Genomic DNA, 20,641 nt, shown 5'->3' on the forward strand with positions numbered 1-20,641 from the left:
TCAAAAAGTATATCATAATAAAACACTGCTAGTGGTCATCTACACTGCATTTCGTTGTCTCTGTACTTGTACTCTGCACAATGACAATAAAGCTGAATCTAATCCAATCTAATCTAATCTAATGTTCATGTTCTAAGTCATCCCTGCTGAAATAAAACAGCTAGAAACCAGCTTATGCTGGTAGCTGATTTTAGCTGGTCTTTGCTGGTTTTCTTCCAGCTTTTGCTGGTCTTTGCTGGTGTAGCTGGTTGGACCACCAGCTGGATATGCTGGCATGACCATCTGAGGAAGCTGGTCATGCTGGTTTGACCAGCCTGTTGTGTGAGATACAGCTGGTGCAAGACGGTCATGCTGGTTTGACCAACATAAGCTGGCACGGTCAATTAAACCAGCAGTGTAGACCAGCAACACCAGCTAAAATGACCAGCTTGAGGTGCTACGACAAGCAAAACCAGCTGAATTACCATCGTTAGGTGGGTAAACCAGCTGAAGGTATGTTTTCGCAAGAGTTTTGCTGGTCAACCATCATAGGGTGGTCAAACAAGCTGGTCAACAAGCTGGTCAACCAGCAAACCCCCTTTAGCTGGTCAGGCTGTTTTTTTCAGCAGGGATGTTCATCCATAGTCTTGTGCCTGAGACATGTTCTTCATACTCCATAGTCCTGTACCTTCATTTCTCTCCATGTGACCACAGGTGGAACCCAGTATAAGTATACTCTTTTGATCCCGTGAGGGAAATTTGGTCTCTGCATTTATCCCAGTATAGTATAAGTATATACACTCTTTTGATCCCGTGAGGGAAATTTAGTCTCTGCATTTAACCCAGTATGTGCTTTAAAACCGACAGCTATCCTGATACCTGGTTATCTTACATCCAGGGAAATCACATGCAAAACAGACCCAACTGTTGAATGGTGATGCTCTTTAAAACCCATGTGAATGACCGGTTCTGTGTCCAGTGTGGTATCGCTGGATTCAGTAGGATCATCTCCATAATAAAATTCTTCAAGGAATGTTGTTTTAGTCTTATTTGCTCACGCTAACATGCTATTCCACACATTTGACATGTTTACATTGAGATCCCTAACGTGTGTACCCCACAGAGAGGTGCATCTGGTGCTGGAGGTGCATATCTGGGGTGACTCTGGCCCAGAGCTGGCAGGGATGTGGCTGAGACAGAAGCCAGTGTTACAGTGGGCTTACCTGGCAACACAGAGGCCAGTGTTACAGTGGGTTTGCAGACACAAGTCAAGTCAAGTCAAGTCAGTTTTATTTGTATAGCGCATTTAACATGCACAGAGTGCAACCCAAAGCGCTCCACATATAAGACATTGTCATTGACACAGACTAACAAAGACAATAGATGCCGGACAGAGCGGTGTAGTCGCCAGCGTACCCGTGACACCAAGACATAGAACTACATTTAAGGTTAAGGGTTAAGGTTAAGGGTTTGCAGACACAGACACTAAGGGGCCCATATACTCTTTTGATCCCGTGAGGGAAATTTGTATTGGTTATAATATTAATGAGATGACTCTCGTGGAGAGTTAAAATGGCGAAAAAGCCCCTTTACTTAAAGCACACCTGCACTTCACATACATCCAAAACGAGAGTGACGGTTACTAGCCTGGCCCTTACCGCCTGTGACTACGATTTCTCTTCGTCATACAGTCTGGAACAAAGTAATAAGAATCCGTCTCGGTAATGGGCGGATGCTTATTTTGAGGTTTGAAATCATTGGAGTTCCCTTAACCAATCAGCAACGTTTGGTAATGACGTGTGCTGTGCGCCGGAGTTCAGGCTTTTACGCTTACCACTTCCGCTTCAGGCTGTTCTGCTCTCAGTAGTAAACAGACCGCTGGCTAGTATGCAGGCTACCTGGCCGCTAGGGCAGTCTCTTCGTAGTGGATATATCTCTAACTTGCGCCAGCCACAGACCGAGAGTTGTACACCAAAAGCGTCACGTCGCCGAGATTATATCAGCTCTTGTCACACGCCAGTTTTCCCTGTTATCTCTTCTCGCCGCTTATCAGACGATTGTTGTTCTACGCAGCCCGGTGACTTCGTCGGAGCTTAATTTGTTCTCCACGGGCTATTCAGACTACACTCTCGGATAAGTTGTACTGACGACCTACGTGTTATTTAACCTGGAGCTTGCCTCGGCATAAAACAACGCAGCCTACCTTGAGCCACGCTCGGTGACTGGCTAACGTTACTGTCCACAAGCACGGTAGCCTCGCCTGGAGCCCAGCTCGGCCACAGGCTAGCCTCTGTCAAACACGGAGCGGTTTACCTTGAGCCCAGTTCAGTAACCGCTAGTCCCAGTCAAGCACAATCAAAGCAGCCTTTCCTTGAGCCCCGCTTGGTAACCGGCTAGCTCACGTCAAGACACACAGCCTCGCCTTGAGCCCCGCTCGGTAGGGTAGGGTAGCTAGTAGCAAACATTCCATTCCTTAAGTAGGCCGCATTGATTTTGTAAAGGTAATTTGAGAGTAGGGGGGAGAATAACGAGCAGCAAACGTTTATTTGAAAACATGAAAAGTAGTGATGCATGTAGTACACTTGTGCGTTTAGGTTTAGTAATCACCATCTGATAAATCAAACTTTTTTTCCAAAGCCAGTTAGAAGGAGAGTTTTACGGCGTCCTTGCCATTTATAAAATTGACAAGACAAGCCTCTTGTTCCTGCTTTAATTGCGTGATGCCCTCGAGAGTTGAGACAACTTCGCGGATAGCTTCTAGCGTCTCTTCCTCCGTCGCCATTGTTGCTATAATGTTGAACTACAAGCTTCGCTGGACTACAACAATCAACTCGGCAGGCAAGTTCCGCGTCATCACTCAACTGTTCGCTGATTGGCGCGGTTGTACGCGAACCGCATACTGTCTGTTGGGCCAGACTACGTGCGAGGCTGAAATCGAATTTTGGCCGGAAGTACGTAGGATGGTAACACCAGGCTAGACGGTTACAGCTTAATTTGACATTTAAATTCAAATCAAAACCCAACTGACAGATTACGTCATGCATGATAACAGAAAACACACAAAAACCATTCTATTAGCATTCTACTTAAAGTGTCTTTCCAACACTCCTTCTCACTTGCAGGTAGAATATCCATCTAGGTCCAAACTAGTCTAATGGTTTTAGTCCAGCCATTTCAAATCTTCCCAGAATGTTCTTTGTGTAAGATGTCTGGCCCATCCAAATGCTTCCATTTGGACGTTGTATGATCTTCACTCCCAGGAAATGCTTGAGCTCTCCCATGTCCTTCATATCGAAGTGCTTTGCCAGCTCCTTCTTCACCTCCGTCATGCGTCTGTCACTTCCTCCACCCAAAATAATATCATCCACATACACTGCAACTAAAAACATCTCGCCTTCAGGTGCTGTGTATATGCAGGGATCACTTTGTTTGCAGGAATCCCATCTTCTTTAGTTTCTCATCCAAAACAATGTTCCAGCATCTAGGAGACTGCTTCAATCCGTAAATGCTGCGTTTCAGTCTGCAAACAAGATTTTCCTTTCCTTTCATAACAAACCCTTCTGGCTGTTTCATGTACACCTCCTCTTTGAGTTCACCATTCAAGAAGGCAGTCTTTACATCCAGTTGATGCAGCTTCAGTCCATGTTGCGCTGCTAGTGCAACAACTGTGCGGACAGACTCAAACCTGACCACTGGACTGAATGTCTCATCATAGTCAGATCCAAATCTCTGAGAAAAACCTTGAGCCACCAGGTGAGCTTTGTGTCTTTCGATTTCTCCATCAGCGTCGACTTTGACTTTGAAGACCCACTTGCTCCCTACGGCTTTCTTGTTCTCAGGTAATTCCACAAGGTCCCACACTTCATTTGCATATAGAGACTCCATCTCTTTCTGCATTGCTTCTTTCCACTTTGATTTCTCAGGACTGGTAAGCGCATCACACACAGTTTCAGGTTCACGCAGGTCACTGTTAGCAACTGTCACCCACTCTCCGTAGTGATCAGGCGGTTTTCGAGTTCTTTCTGGCCTTCGTGTCTCAGGCTCAGCTGTCTCAGTGATATCCGGATCTTCACTGTTAATGCAGTCGAATTCCACCAAACTGTGCTCAATGTTTTCTTCACATAAGTCAGATGTCTCAGCACCACAGACTAATTCGTTGAATATCACGTCTCGGCTGTAGAAGACTTTTGCCTGTTTTATGTCATACAATCTGTATCCTTTTGTTTCTGTTCCGTAGCCCAGCAGAACACATTTTCTTGCCTTTGAGTCCAATTTCTTTCTTTCATCCTTTGGTATGTGGGCATAGGCATCACATCCAAATGCACGTAGATGACTCACAGTAGGTTTCTCTCCAGCCCAGGCTTCAAATGGAGTCATGTCTGCTACTGCTTTTGTTGGACTTCGATTCCTCAGGTATACTGCTGTTGCGAGAGCTTCTGCCCAGAACCTCTGAGGCAGCTTTGCATCAGCCAGCATTGATCTCACCGTTTCAACCAGTGTTCTGTTCATCCTCTCTGCAACACCATTCTGTTCAGGGGTCTTTGGCACGGTTAGTTCATGTCGCACTCCTTCTGCTTTCAGAAACGCTTCAAACTCCTTCGAAGTGTATTCTCCTCCATTATCTGGTCGAAGAACTTTTAGTTTTCTCCCAGTGTATGTTTCCACTTCTGCTTTCCACTGAACAAACTTTTTGAAGACTTCATCTTTGCGTTTCAGGACAAACATCCACACAAAATGAGTCTTGTCATCAATAAATGTTAGAAAATATTCTGCTCCACTCAGTGACTTCTCATTTATTTTTCCACAAACATCACTGTGCACTAAGCCAAGTGGTTCGTTAGCTCTTTTTCTGCCATCAGTTGGAAATTTGCCACGATGATGCTTTCCTTCAACGCACGACTCACAGAAGTCAGTGTCTTTCAGGACATCATAGTCCAATCCTTCCACTAACTGCTCTTTAGCCAGCCTCTTCAAATTTTGCAGTCCAAGGTGACCAAAACGACGATGCCAAATGGTTCCTTTTGTCTCCTTGTGCACACTCTCCGCAGCAGCTGAATTAGCTTTTCTTGGCAATTGTTCTTGGCAATGAATGTAGTACAGGCTATCCACTTTCTTTGCAACTGCAATTTGCTTTCCATTCGCATCCATTAAACTACACTCATTTTCACTGAACTTCACAATCTTCCCAGACTGTGTTGCCATGGACACGCTCAACAGGTTGTATGACAGGCGTGGTACATACAGCACGTTGTTCAGCTTGCATTTTTGAGTTATGTCAGCAAGAATCATTTCCAGCATAACAACACCACGACCTGTTGCTTCAACTGAATAGCCATTACCTAGTGTGACTTCTTGTGTTGGCTGTAAGCTATTGAATTCAATGAACATCTTCTTATCATTACACATGTGACAGGTAGCTCCAGAGTCCACAATCCAGCTATTACTTTTTCCAGCAGATTTCACTGATAATGCATGACTCACTACTAGACCAACACACTCATTGTCTTCATTAGTGGGTTTGATCCAGCAAGCCCACTATTGTTCTTCTTAAGTTTTCTTATTATTAGTGGGTTTGATCCAGCAAGACCACTATTGTTCTTGTTAAGTTTTATTATTATTAGTGGGTTTGATCCAGCAAGCCCACTATTGTTCTTCTTAAGTTTTCTTATTATTATTATTATTAGTGGGTTTGATCCAGCAAGCCCACTATTGTTCTTCTTAAGTTTTCTTATTAGTGGGTTTGATCCAGCAAGCCCACTATTGTTCTTCTTAAGTTTTCTTCTTATTATTATTATTAGTGGGTTTGATCCAGCAAGCCCACTATTGTTCTTCTTAAGTTTTCTTATTATTATTATTATTATTAGTGGGTTTGATCCAGCAAGACCACAGCATGGCTGAAAGCCATGCTGTGGGCTTGCGGAGCAAGCCCACTATTGTTCTTCTTAAGTTTTCTTTATTTCTTTATTAGTGGGTTTGATCCAGCAAGACCACTATTGTTCTTCTTAAGTTTTCTTATTAGTGGGTTTGATCCAGCAAGACCACTATTGTTCTTCTTAAGTTTTCTTTATTAGTGGGTTTGATCCTGCAAGCCCACTATTGTTCTTCTTAAGTTTTCTTATTAGTGGGTTTGATCCAGCAAGACCACAGCATGGCTGAAAGCCATGCTGTGGGCTTGCGGAGCAAGCCCACTATTGTTCTTCTTAAGTTTTCTTATTATTATTATTATATCTTCCTATAAGCCCACTTTTTGGCCGAACTACTGCTCCTAGACCGTTTGAGCTATCGACGCGGTTCGAACTCCAAAAATTCAGGCCCGAACCGGTGTAACTTGCTTGTTGCTTTCGTGTCGCTGGCCCTTGTCGTTTTCGCGGTATTCCCGTTTTTCGGCGTTTTTGGGCCCCATTGAAATCAATGGCGGAATGCTGGGGCTTTATGACATCACAGCACCTCATTACTTGCACCTGGTAGAGCTCTGCTGCTAGAGTTGATTACTTGCACCTGGCAGAGTTCTAAGCCATCTGGCAATGTCTAATGGGCTGGGCTGGGCTGTCTGTGTATATGAAGGTGTGTGCATGTAACTTTTGACCAGTATGTCCGATTTTCATGAATGAGGTACCGTTGGAATCCTTGAATGAAGCCCAGTTCAATGCCTTGCCAGCACTAAGTGTAAAGGTAATGTAAAAAAAGATGAGACAGCGCGAAGCGCTGTCTCATCTTTTTTTTAAAGCCAAACCATGTTGATACAGGTCATTAAAAAAAATATATATATATTTTCCAAATCCATTCAGCCCAGTTCAATGCCTTGCCAGCACTAAGTGTAAAGGTCATGTAAAAAAAGAGGAGACAGCGCGAAGCGCTGTCTCCTCTTTTTTTTAAAGCCAAACCATGTTCATATAGGTCATAAAAAAAATAAATAAAGTATTTCACCAATCCATTCAGCCCAGTCCAATACCCAGCTAGCTCCATTTGAACTTCGTCATGTGTACAGTTGTATATAGTATTACATTGAGAAACACACTTTCATACAGATATCATGCATATCCACGCAGCTTTACTAATCAAGTTACTCATCGTTGCCCAGCAAGAAGTCCTCAATCAATTCAATTGTCTTGCCACGATCTGTGGAGCTTACAGACAACGTTATATTACTAAAGGTTCTGTATGCTATTTAAAGCCGACCTAACGCTGAGTCCCTTCTAGACGGTGTGTTGCAATGCATTCTGGGTGCTGTGCTGTGATTCGACGGCTCGTCACCTGACCCACCAAACAACAACTCTCTGGGATGTGGCAAATATCGCGTAAAAACCTTGTTGCCGGTGTTGTGCCCCTTCTGGTTTTTCCACCTACTGGTTTCCGAGCTGTTTCCGAGCCTGTCCAGATGTCATGTATACCTATCAACAGCAACTGACTGCTACCCACGTCGACAGATTCGCTACATATTCATAAACATTTTACTGGCCTTTGCATGTCGCACCTCAATAAAAACTGCACTGAACTGAACTGAATACCTGAGCACTACATTACTATAACATTTTCCAGCGGGGAAAATGCTTTTTTAAAGTAACCTAATTTCGATTCTCTGTGTCGCGCTGGATTCGAACCCTCATCAGCAAAAGTATCACCATGCGAGACCGCCTCGCTCTCCACTAAACTATCAGCATCTACATAACTTTCGGAACATACCGCTGTGTTCACTCAGTAGGCCATGATTCACCGTTTATCTGAATATTTTGAAACAACTGGTTACCTTGATTTAGGCTTCAAAAACATAACTGTATCATGCACTCTACCTTCTGTTACACCTCTGCGCTATCCATGTGCAAGGATTTGTAATAAAATCTACCAGGCAACGCACGGATCATGAAACAATGGGTCTAAAACAACTGGTTACCCTGCCCTGGAAACGCATGATCTCGCTCTCAAACAGCTAGGTTGCAATAGCCTACGTTCCTTGGATTCATACACAGTTCACGGGCCTTTGCGTGTCGCACCTCAATATAAACTGTACTGAACTGAACATCTGAGCACTACATCACTATAACATTATCCAGCGGGAAAAATGTTTTATTAAAAAAGTAACCTAATTTCGATGATCTGTCGCGCTAGATTCGAACCCTCCTCAGCAAAAGTAACACCATGCAAGATTGTCTCGCTCTCCACTACACTACCAACCGCTACCAACAACTACAAAACTTTTAGGACATGACGTTGTTTTCACTCAGTAGGCCATGATTTACCGTTCATCTGAATATTTTGAAACAACTGGTTACCTTGATTTAGGCTTTAAAAACATAACTGTATCATGCACTCTACCTTCTGTTACACCTCTATTCATGTGCAAGGATTGGTCATACATTCTGCCAGGCAGCGCACGGATCATGAAACATTGGGCCTAAAACAACTGGTTACCCTGGACTGAAAACGCATGATCTCGCTGTCAAACACTCAACAGCTGTAGCTGGAGAGCTTTTGGTGCAAATTAACTAGCACATAATGTTGGTATATGCGCAAGCAGCTTGTGTTTCATCTGTAGCCTAATTGAGGCAAGGTAACCAGTTTCATCCCAATTTAGAAGCTGCTTGTGATAACAGGGATATGAGGTTAACCTTTTAAAATTAAAAACCTGAAATGAAAAGCATTGTAGGGGTTGCAAATACTTATCTTCCGTCGTAAACATAACGTTGTAGGATAGCATAGGCTATAACTTTGAAAAACGAGACGCCATGGCCATAGAAATCTGCTTGTCCTAAACCAAAGGAACTGGCTATTGTAGCTGTTTTTCAGTCTCGAATTCATGCGTTTCCAGGCCAGGGTAACCAGTTGTTTTAGACCCATTGTTTCAGAATCCATATGCTGCCTGGTAGAATTTTTGACAGATCATTGCACACAGATGGCGCAGCGGTGTAGCAGAGTGCACGATATGTTTTAAACCTAAATTAAGGTAACCAGTTGTTTCGGAATATTCAGACAAACAGTGATGTATGACCTGATAGAAAGTAGTTAAACGACTATCGACACAGTGTTGATAGTGTAGTGGGGAACGGTGTGGTCATGCATGTAATTTGTTTTCCTGAAGAGAGTTCGAATCTAGATCATGGTCATGGTCATTAGGCGACTTCTAAAAAATATTTTTCTCGCTGGAGAATGTTATAGTGCTCAGCTGTTCAGTTTAGTACAGATTATATTAAGGTGCGACACGCAAAGGCCAGTGTAGGCCTATGCATCCAAGGAACGTAGGCTATTGCAGCCTAGCTGTTTGAGAGCGAGATCATGCGTTTTCAGTCCAGGGTAACCAGTTGTTTTAGACCCATTGTTTCATGATCCGTGCGTTGCCTGGTAGATTTTATTACAAATCCTTGCACATGGATAGCGCAGAGGTGTAACAGAAGGTAGGGTGCATGATACAGTTATGTTTTTGAAGCCTAAATCAAGGTAACCAGTTGTTTCAAAATATTCAGATAAACGGTGAATCATGGCCTACTGAGTGAACACAGCGGTATATTCCGGAAGTTATGTAGATGCTGATAGTTTAGTGGAGAGCGAGGCGGTCTCGCATGGTGATACTTTTGCTGATGAGGGTTCAAATCCAGCGCGACACAGAGAATCGAAATTAGGTTACTTTAAAAAAGCATTTTCCCCGCTGGAAAATGTTATAGTAATGTAGTGCTCAGGTATTCAGTTCAGTTCAGTGCAGTTTTTATTGAGGTGCGACATGCAAAGGCCAGTAAAATGTTTATGAATATGTAGCGAATCTGTCGACGTGGGTAGCAGTCAGTTGCTGTTGATAGGTATACATGACATCTGGACAGGCTCGGAAACAGCTCGGAAACCAGTAGGTGGAAAAACCAGAAGGGGCACAACACCGGAACAACAGGGAAAAGGCAACAGGATAGCAGCATGAAAGATACACAGGATACACACGGAATTTTGATGGACGTCCTTATCAGTCTATGGTCTAACTTATAAACGTGTCGGGTCAACGTCAACGATAAGTAAGTTAGGCTAACGTAAACGTTAGCTATTTGCTGTTGTCATATGCTAGTGCTATATGCTTTGGGCTACGTGATGGCCATTTATCACACTGATTTTAGGTACTACTTTTACGAGGTCTGTAGTTCTGTCAAAATGTATCTTATCGTTGAACAGACTACAGTTTTATCTTCCTTAGACTTCGTAGATGTAGTTACTACAATTTGGAAGCGAATTTCGAAGTGTAAATATGGTTTTAGTGTGTAAACAGACCAACCGCGATTTTGCAATGAAGTTAATGGAGCCTTTTATGTAGGGCTACTAGGCTACTTTCACGAAGTCTGTAGTTCTGTCAAAATGTATCTTATCTATGAACAGACTACATGATTATCTTCCTTAGACTTCGTAGATGTAGTTACTACAATTTGGAAGCGAATTTCGAAGTGTAAATATGGTTTTAGTGTGTAAACAGACCAACCGCGATTTTGCAATGAAGTTAATTGAGCCTTTTATGTAGGGCTACTAGGCTACTTTCACGAAGTCTGTAGTTCTGTCAAAATGTATCTTAACCATGTAGTATGTTCATAGATATCTTCCTTAGACTTCGTAGATGTAGTTACTACAATTTGGAAGCGAATTTCGAAGTGCAAATATGGTTTAAATGTGTAAACAAGACGCCTGATGTTTAATGTTAATGAATGGGCACAGTATTATTGTGTACAGTAATGGGCTATCAGTAGTATGTAAACAGTTCATGTGTTATGTGATTTACATAAACTAGTAAACAACATAAATGTTAAAAGCTGGTATTGTGTTTCCTGAATTCTTACATTCAGGCATTCAAATGAAATGTAATTAAATAGCATATCAATCATGCAACAATGCAAAAACAATGAAACTAGTGTAGGCCTAATTATATTTTACATTAGTAAAGCAGTACTCTGATGTGCATGCTTTCACAAACTTTTGTGAACAATCTTAGCACTTTAAACATTGACTGTTTTGAAGTGCATGTATAGCAATATAGTATAAAAATAATAATAATTGTGATGATATTACAATTTGATGGGGGGTGGGAGGAGGGGGTGGGTTCATGTAGGTGGGCCCTATGACCCCAAAGTATGCCTTGACTGGGCCTCAGGTCAAAGAAGTTTGAGAAAGGCTGATGTAGACGACAAAGCAGCAAGGAGGCGTCGTGTGATCATTTAAACAAATTTTATGACAAGGTCGATGAGGGTGGGAAAAATCGTACATTTCTGTGCAAACTTTGCCCGCACTTCAGTCACATTGTCTTTTAAGAAAATGCAGTCCATTTTTCGGTTTCAGCAGTCAACAACCTTGACTATTTGAAGATACTAATCTATTGTGTACAGTAATGGGCTATCAGTAGTATGTAAACAGTTCATGTGTTATGTGATTTACATAAACTTGTAAACAACATAAATGTTAAAAGCTGGTATTGTGTTTCCTGAATTCTTACATTCAGGCATTCAAATGAAATGTAATTAAATAGCATATCAATCATGCAACAATGCAAAAACAATGAAACTAGTGTAGGCCTAATTATATTTTACATTAGTAAAGCAGTACTCTGATGTGCATGCTTTCACAAACTTTTGTGAACAATCTTAGCACTTTAAACATTGACTGTTTTGAAGTGCATGTATAGCAATATAGTATAAAAATAATAATAATTGTGATGATATTACAATTTGATGGGGGGTGGGAGGAGGGGGTGGGTTCATGTAGGTGGGCCCTATGACCCCAAAGTATGCCTTGACTGGGCCTCAGGTCAAAGAAGTTTGAGAAAGGCTGATGTAGACGACAAAGCAGCAAGGAGGCGTCGTGTGATCATTTAAACAAATTTTATGACAAGGTCGATGAGGGTGGGAAAAATCGTACATTTCTGTGCAAACTTTGCCCGCACTTCAGTCACATTGTCTTTTAAGAAAATGCAGTCCATTTTTCGGTTTCAGCAGTCAACAACCTTGACTATTTGAAGATACTAATCTATTGTGTACAGTAATGGGCTATCAGTAGTATGTAAACAGTTCATGTGTTATGTGATTTACATAAACTTGTAAACAACATAAATGTTAAAAGCTGGTATTGTGTTTCCTGAATTCTTACATTCAGGCATTCAAATGAAATGTAATTAAATAGCATATCAATCATGCAACAATGCAAAAACAATGAAACTAGTGTAGGCCTAATTATATTTTACATTAGTAAAGCAGTACTCTGATGTGCATGCTTTCACAAACTTTTGTGAACAATCTTAGCACTTTAAACATTGACTGTTTTGAAGTGCATGTATAGCAATATAGTATAAAAAAAATAATAATTGTGATGATATTACAATTTGATGGGGGGTGGGAGGAGGGGGTGGGTTCATGTAGGTGGGCCCTATGACCCCAAAGTATGCCTTGACTGGGCCTCAGGTCAAAGAAGTTTGAGAAAGGCTGATGTAGACGACAAAGCAGCAAGGAGGCGTCGTGTGATCATTTAAACAAGTTTTATGACAAGGTCGATGAGGGTGGGAAAAATCGTACATTTCTGTGCAAACTTTGCCCGCACTTCAGTCACACTGTCTTTTAAGAAAATGCAGTCCATTTTTCGGTTTCAGCAGTCAACAACCTCAGAACTGACCCTTCAGGCCTCTCAGGAGGCACTGGCCTTCTAACCTATCGACCACCTGAGCAACCAGCATGATTGCCCTAGCAACCAGCATAGCAACCACGTTATTTATGCGTTTTAGCTTATTGGATGTTGCGTTGATGCAGATAACTTTTGATCCGTGTGCCCGATTTTCATAAATGAGGTACCGTTGGAATCCTTGGATGAGGCAGAGTTCCGTGCCCCAGATCAAACCCACTCTTGCAGTTCCTCGGAACCGCAATTCTAGTTATTTATTATTCCTGTTCACCCACTTTTTGGCCGAACTACTGCTCCTAGACCGTTTGAGCTATCGACGCGGTTCGAACTCCAAAAATTCAGGCCCGAACCGGTGTAACTTGCTTGTTGATTTCGTGTCACTGGCCCTTGTCGTTTTCGCGGTATTCCCGTTTTTCTGCGTTTTTTGGGCCCATTGAAATGCATGGCGGAATGTTCAGAATTCAAATTTCGATTGTGACATCACAGCTCTAATTGCTTAAGCTTGCACCTGGAAGAGTTCTAAGCCACCTGGCAGAGCTCTGATGGGCTGGGCTGGGCTGTCTGTGTATATGAAGGTGTGTGCATGTAACTTTTGACCAGTATGTCCGATTTTCATGAATGAGGTACCGTTGGAATCCTTGAATGAAGCCCAGTTCAATGCCTTGCCAGCACTAAGCCAAACCATGTTGATACAGGTCATTAAAAAAAAAAATATATATATATTTTCCAAATCCATTCAGCCCAGTTCAATGCCTTGCCAGCACTAAGTGTAAAGGTCATGTAAAAAAAGAGGAGACAGCGCGAAGCGCTGTCTCCTCTTTTTTTTAAAGCCAAACCATGTTCATATAGGTCATAAAAAAAATAAATAAAGTATTTCACCAATCCATTCAGCCCAGTCCAATACCCAGCTAGCTCCATTTGAACTTGTCATGTGTACAGTTGTATATATTATTACATTGAGAAACACACTTTCATACAGATATCATGCATATCCACGCAGCATTACTAATCAAGTTACTCAGCAAGAAGTCCTCAATCAATTCAATTGTCTTGCCACGATCTGTGGAGCTTACAGACAACGTTATGTTACTAAAGGTTCTGTATGCTATTTAAAGCCGACCTAACGCTGAGTCCCTTCTAGACGGTGTGTTGCAATGCATTCTGGGTGCTGTGCTGTGATTCGACGGCTCGTCACCTGACCCACCAAACAACAACTCTCTGGGATGTGGCAAATATCGCGTAAAAACCTTGTTGCCGGAACAACAGGGAAAAGGCAACAGGATAGCAGCACGAAAGATACATAGGATACACACGGAATTTTGATGGACGTCCTTATCAGTCTATGGTCTAACTTATAAACGTGTCGGGTCAACGTCAACGATAAGTAAGTTAGGCTAACGTAAACGTTAGCTATTTGCTGTTGTCATATGCTAGTGCTATATGCTTTAGGCTACGTGATGGCCATTTATCACACTGATTTTAGGTACTACTTTTACGAGGTCTGTAGTTCTGTCAAACTGTATCTTATCGTTGAACAGACTACAGTTTTATCTTCCTTAGACTTCGTAGATGTAGTTACTACAATTTGGAAGCGAATTTCGAAGTGTAAATATGGTTTTAGTGTGTAAACAGACCAACCGCGATTTTGCAATGAAGTTAATGGAGCCTTTTATGTAGGGCTACTAGGCTACTTTCACGAAGTCTGTAGTTCTGTCAAAATGTATCTTATCTATGAACAGACTACATGATTATCTTCCTTAGACTTCGTAGATGTAGTTACTACAATTTGGAAGCGAATTTCGAAGTGTAAATATGGTTTTAGTGTGTAAACAGACCAACCGCGATTTTGCAATGAAGTTAATTGAGCCTTTTATGTAGGGCTACTAGGCTACTTTCACGAAGTCTGTAGTTCTGTCAAAATGTATCTTAACCATGTAGTATGTTCATAGATATCTTCCTTAGACTTCGTAGATGTAGTTACTACAATTTGGAAGCGAATTTCGAAGTGTAAATATGGTTTTAGTGTGTAAACAGACCAACCGCGATTTTGCAATGAAGTTAATGGAACCTTTTATGTAGGGCTTCTAGGCTACTTTCACGAAGTCTGTAGTTCTGTGAAAATGTATCTTATATATGAACAGACTACATGATTATCTTCCTTAGACTTCGTAGATGTAGTTACTACAATTTGGAAGCGAATTTCGAAGTGTAAATATGGTTTTAGTGTGTAAACAGACCAACCGCGATTTTGCAATGAAGTGAATATGGAGCCTTTTATGTAGGACTACTAGGCTACTTTCACGAAGTCTGTAGTTCTGTCAAAATTGATCTTATCTATGAACAGACTACATGGTTATCTTCTTTAGACTTTGTAGATGTAGTTATTACAGTTTGGAAGCGAAATTCGAAGTGCATATGGTTTAAATGTGTAAACAAGACGCCTGATGTTTAATATATGTTAATGAATGGGCACAGTATTATTGTGTACAGTAATGGGCTATCAGTAGTATGTAAACAGTTCATGTGTTATGTGATTTACATAAACTAACAACAGAAATGTTAAAAGCTGGTATTGTGTTTCCTGAATTCTTACATTCAGGCATTCAAATGAAATGTAATTAAATAGCATATCAATCATGCAACAATGCAAAAAACAATGAAACTAGTGTAGGCCTAATTATATTTTACATTAGTAAAGCAGTACTCTGATGTGCATGCTTTCACAAACTTTTGTAAACAATCTTAGCACTTTAAACATTGACTGTTTTGAAGTGCATGTAGGCAATATAGTATAAAAATAATAATTGTGATATCATTACAATTTGATAGGGGTTGGGAGGAGGGGGTGGGTTCATGTAGGTGGGCCCTATGACCCCAAAGTATGCCTTGACTGGGCCTCAGGTCAAAGAAGTTTGAGAAATGCTGATGTAGACAACAAAGCAGCAAGGAGGCGTCGTGTGATCATTTAAACAAGTTTTATGACGAGGACGATGAGGGTGGGAAAAATCGTACATTTCTGTGCAAACTTTGCCCGCACTTCAGTCACATTGTCTTTTAAGAAAATGCAGTCCTTTTTTCGGTTCCAGCAGCCAACAACCTCAGAACTGACCCTTCAGGCCTCTCAGGAGGCGCTGGCCTTTAACCGCAGCCAGAAGAGAGTCAGCAGAAATTTGATTGCCTTTAAAAAATCTGACTTCTTAAAAAATCTTAAACTGGCTGCATTACGTGATTATTTCTGAGATTCTGATACGTTTTTAACCATGACCTATACACAGTTCTGGTTTGAAAATGTATCTCTTAAAATAATCACTTTATGCAGTCAGCTTAAGATGGCTTACTAGCAACTAACTAATTACCCTAGCAACAACCTAGAAACCACCCCTGTAATGTCAACCTAGCGACCACCATAGCAACCAGCATAGCAACCATGTTATTTATGCGTTTTAGCTTATTAGATGTTGCGTTAATGCAGACAACTTTTGATCCGTGTGCCCGATTTTCATAAATGAGGTACCGTTGGAATCCTTGGATGAGGCCGAGTTCCGTGCCACTGATCAAACCCACTCTTGCAGTTCCTCGGAACCGCAATTCTAGTTTATTTCTTTATTTATTATTCCCGTTCACCCACTTTTTGGCCGAACTACTGCTCCTAGACCGTTTGAGCTATCGACGCGGTTCGAACTCCAAAAATTCAGGCCCGAACCGGTGTAACTTGCTTGTTGATTTCGTGTCGCTGGCCCTTGTCGTTTTCGCGGTATTCCCGTTTTTCTGCGTTTTTTGGGCCCATTGAAATGAATGGCGGAATGTTCAGAATTCAAATTTCGATTGTGACATCACAGCTCTAATTGCTTAAGCTTGCACCTGGAAGAGTTCTAAGCCACCTGGCAGAGCTATAATGGGCTGGGCTGGGCTGTCTGTGTATATGAAGGTGTGTGCATGTAACTTTTGACCAGTATGTCCGATTTTCATGAATGAGGTACCGTTGGAATCCTTGAATGAAGCCCAGTTCAATGCCTTGCCAGCACTAAGTGTAAAGGTCATGTAAAAAAAGAGGAGACAGCGCTTAAAGCCAAACCATGTTCATATAGGTCATTAAAAAAATAAATAAATAAAGTATTTCACCAATCCATTCAGCCCAGTCCTATACCATTTGAACTTAGTCATGTGTTCAGTTGTATAGATTATTACATTGAGAAACACACTTTCATACAGATATCATGCATATCCACGCAGCATTACTAATCAAGTTACTCATCGTTGCCCAGCAAGAAGACCACAATCAATTCAATTGTCTTGCCACGATCTGTGGAGCTTACAGACAACGTTATATTACTATAGGTTCTGTATGCTCTTTAAAGCCGACCTAACGCTGAGTCCCTTCTAGACGGTGTGTTGCAATGCATTCTGGGTGCTGTGCTGTGATTCGACGGCTCGTCACCTGACTCACCAAACAACAACTCTCTGGGATGTGGCAAATATCGCGTAAAAACCTTGTTGCCGGAACAACAGGGAAAAGGCAACAGGATAGCAGCACGAAAGATACACAGGATACACACGGAATTTTGATGGACGTCCTTATCAGTCTATGGTCTAACTTATAAACGTGTCGGGTCAACGTCAACGATAAGTAAGTTAGGCTAACGTAAACGTTAGCTATTTGCTGTTGTCATATGCTAGTGCTATATGCTTTAGGCTACGTGATGGCCATTTATCACACTCATTTTAGGTACTACTTTTACGAGGTCTGTAGTTCTGTCAAAATGTATCTTATCGTTGAACAGACTACAAGGTTATCTTCCTTAGACTTCGTAGATGTAGTTACTACAATTTGGAAGCGAATTTCGAAGTGTAAATATGGTTTTAGTGTGTAAACAGACCAACCGCGATTTTGCAATGAAGTTAATGGAGCCTTTTATGTAGGGCTTCTAGGCTACTTTCACGAAGTCTGTAGTTCTGTCAAAATGTATCGTATCTATGAACAGACTACATGATTATCTTCCTTAGACTTCGTAGATGTAGTTACTACAATTTGGAAGCGAATTTCGAAGTGTAAATATGGTTTTAGTGTGTAAACAGACCAACCGCGATTTTGCAATGAAGTTAATGGAGCCTTTTATGTAGGGCTACTAGGCTACTTTCACGAAGTCTGTAGTTCTGTCAAAATGTATCTTAACCATGTAGTATGTTTATAGATATCTTCCTTAGACTTCGTAGATGTAGTTACTACAATTTGGAAGCGAATTTCGAAGTGCAAATATGGTTTAAATGTGTAAACAAGACGCCTGATGTTTAATGTTAATGAATGGGCACAGTATTATTGTGTACAGTAATGGGCTATCAGTAGTATGTAAACAGTTCATGTGTTATGTGATTTACATAAACTAGTAAACAACATAAATGTTAAAAGCTGGTATTGTGTTTCCTGAATTCTTACATTCAGGCATTCAAATGAAATGTAATTAAATAGCATATCAATCATGCAACAATGCAAAAACAATGAAACTAGTGTAGGCCTAATTATATTTTACATTAGTAAAGCAGTACTCTGATGTGCATGCTTTCACAAACTTTTGTGAACAATCTTAGCACTTTAAACATTGACTGTTTTGAAGTGCATGTATAGCAATATAGTATAAAAAAAATAATAATTGTGATGATATTACAATTTGATGGGGGGTGGGAGGAGGGGGTGGGTTCATGTAGGTGGGCCCTATGACCCCAAAGTATGCCTTGACTGGGCCTCAGGTCAAAGAAGTTTGAGAAAGGCTGATGTAGACGACAAAGCAGCAAGGAGGCGTCGTGTGATCATTTAAACAAGTTTTATGACAAGGTCGACGAGGGTGGGAAAAATCGTACATTATTCACGTTTTTCTGCGTTTTTTGGGCCATTGAAATGAATGGCGGAATGTTCAGAATTCAAATTTCGATTGTGACATCACAGCTCTAATTGCTTAAGCTTGCACCTGGAAGAGTTCTAAGCCACCTGGCAGAGCTATAATGGGCTGGGCTGGGCTGTCTGTGTATATGAAGGTGTGTGCATGTAACTTTTGACCCGTATGTCCGATTTTCATAAATGAGGTACCGTTGGAATCCTTGGATAAGGCCGAGTTCCATGCCCCTGATCAAACCCACTCTTGCAGTTCCTCGGAACCGCAATTCTAGTTTATTATTCCCGTTCACCCACTTTTTGGCCGAACTACTGCTCCTAGACCGTTTGAGCTATCGACGCGGTTCGAACTCCAAAAATTCAGGCCCGAACCGGTGTAACTTGCTTGTTGATTTCGTGTCGCTGGCCCTTGTCGTTTTCGCGGTATTCCCGTTTTTCTGCGTTTTTTGGGCCCATTGAAATGAATGGCGGAATGTTCAGAATTCAAATTTCGATTGTGACATCACAGCTCTAATTGCTTAAGCTTGCACCTGGAAGAGTTCTAAGCCACCTGGTAGAGCTATAATGGGCTGGGCTGGGCTGTCTGTGTATATGAAGGTGTGTGCATGTAACTTTTGACCAGTATGTCCGATTTTCATGAATGAGGTACCGTTGGAATCCTTGAATGAAGCCCAGTTCAATGCCTTGCCAGCACTAAGTGTAAAGGTAATGTTCGCGCTGTCTCATCTTTTTTTTAAAGCCAAACCATGTTGATACAGGTCATTAAAAATATATATATATATTTTCCAAATCCATTCAGCCCAGTTCAATGCCTTGCCAGCACTAAGTGTAAAGGTCATGTAAAAAAAGAGGAGACAGCGCTCTTTTTTTTAAAGCCAAACCATGTTCATATAGGTCATTAAAAAAATAAATAAATAAAGTATTTTCCCAATCCATTCAGCCCAGTTCTATGCCCAGCTAGCTCCATTCAAACACAGTCATGTGTACAGTTGTATAGATTATTACATTGAGAAACACGCATTCATACAGATATTATGCACATCCACGCATCACTATTCAAGTTAAGTTACTCATTATTGCCCGGCAAGAAGTCCACACTCAATTCAATTGTCTTGCCACGATCTGTGGAGCTTACAGACAACGTTATATTACTATAGGTTCTGTATGCCATTTAAAGCCGACCTAACGATGAGTCCCTTTAAGACGGTGTGTTGCAATGCATTCTGGGTGCTGTGCTGTGATCCGACGGCTCGTCACCTGACCCACCAAACACAACGATGCTTGAACCAGAGCACTTGAACTAAACGTAGTAAAAATAAATAGCTACCAAGGCTCCAAATAGCAACACACTCACACCGTAGCATAATGAGGGTATCTACATGTAAACCGAAGCATTCAGAACTGTGTAAGTCTACAGGCAGTTTATTAAAAAGAACGTCAACGGGTCAACGTCAACGATAAGTAAGTTAGGCTAACGTAAACGTTAGCTATTTGCTGTTGTCATATGCTAGTGCTATATGCTTTAGGCTACGTGATGGCCATTTATCACACTCATTTTAGGTACTACTTTTACGAGGTCTGTAGTTCTGTCAAAATGTATCTTATCTATGAACAGACTACATGATTATCTTCCTTAGACTTCGTAGATGTAGTTACTACAATTTGGAAGCGAATTTCGAAGTGTAAATATGGTTTTAGTGTGTAAACAGACCAACCGCGATTTTGCAATGAAGTGAATATGGAGCCTTTTATGTAGGACTACTAGGCTACTTTCACGAAGTCTGTAGTTCTGTCAAAATGTATCTTATCTATGAACAGACTACATGATCATCTTCCTTAGACTTCGTAGATGTAGTTACTACAATTTGGAAGCGAATTTCGAAGTGTAAATATGGTTTTAGTGTGTAAACAGACCAACCGCGATTTTGCAATGAAGTGAATATGGAGCCTTTTATGTAGGACTACTAGGCTACTTTCACGAAGTCTGTAGTTCTGTCAAAATTGATCTTATCTATGAACAGACTACATGGTTATCTTCTTTAGACTTTGTAGATGTAGTTATTACAGTTTGGAAGCGAAATTCAAAGTGCAAATATGGTTTAAATGTGTAAACAAGACGCCTGATGTTTAATATATGTTAATGAATGGGCA

The sequence above is a fragment of the Alosa pseudoharengus genome, unplaced genomic scaffold, assembly GCF_046254945.1.
Source record: "Alosa pseudoharengus isolate Yale_2024_CS ecotype anadromous, Long Island Sound unplaced genomic scaffold, YU_APseudo_1.1 YU_APseudo_1.1_scf_11, whole genome shotgun sequence".
Lineage (NCBI taxonomy): Eukaryota > Metazoa > Chordata > Actinopteri > Clupeiformes > Clupeidae > Alosa > Alosa pseudoharengus.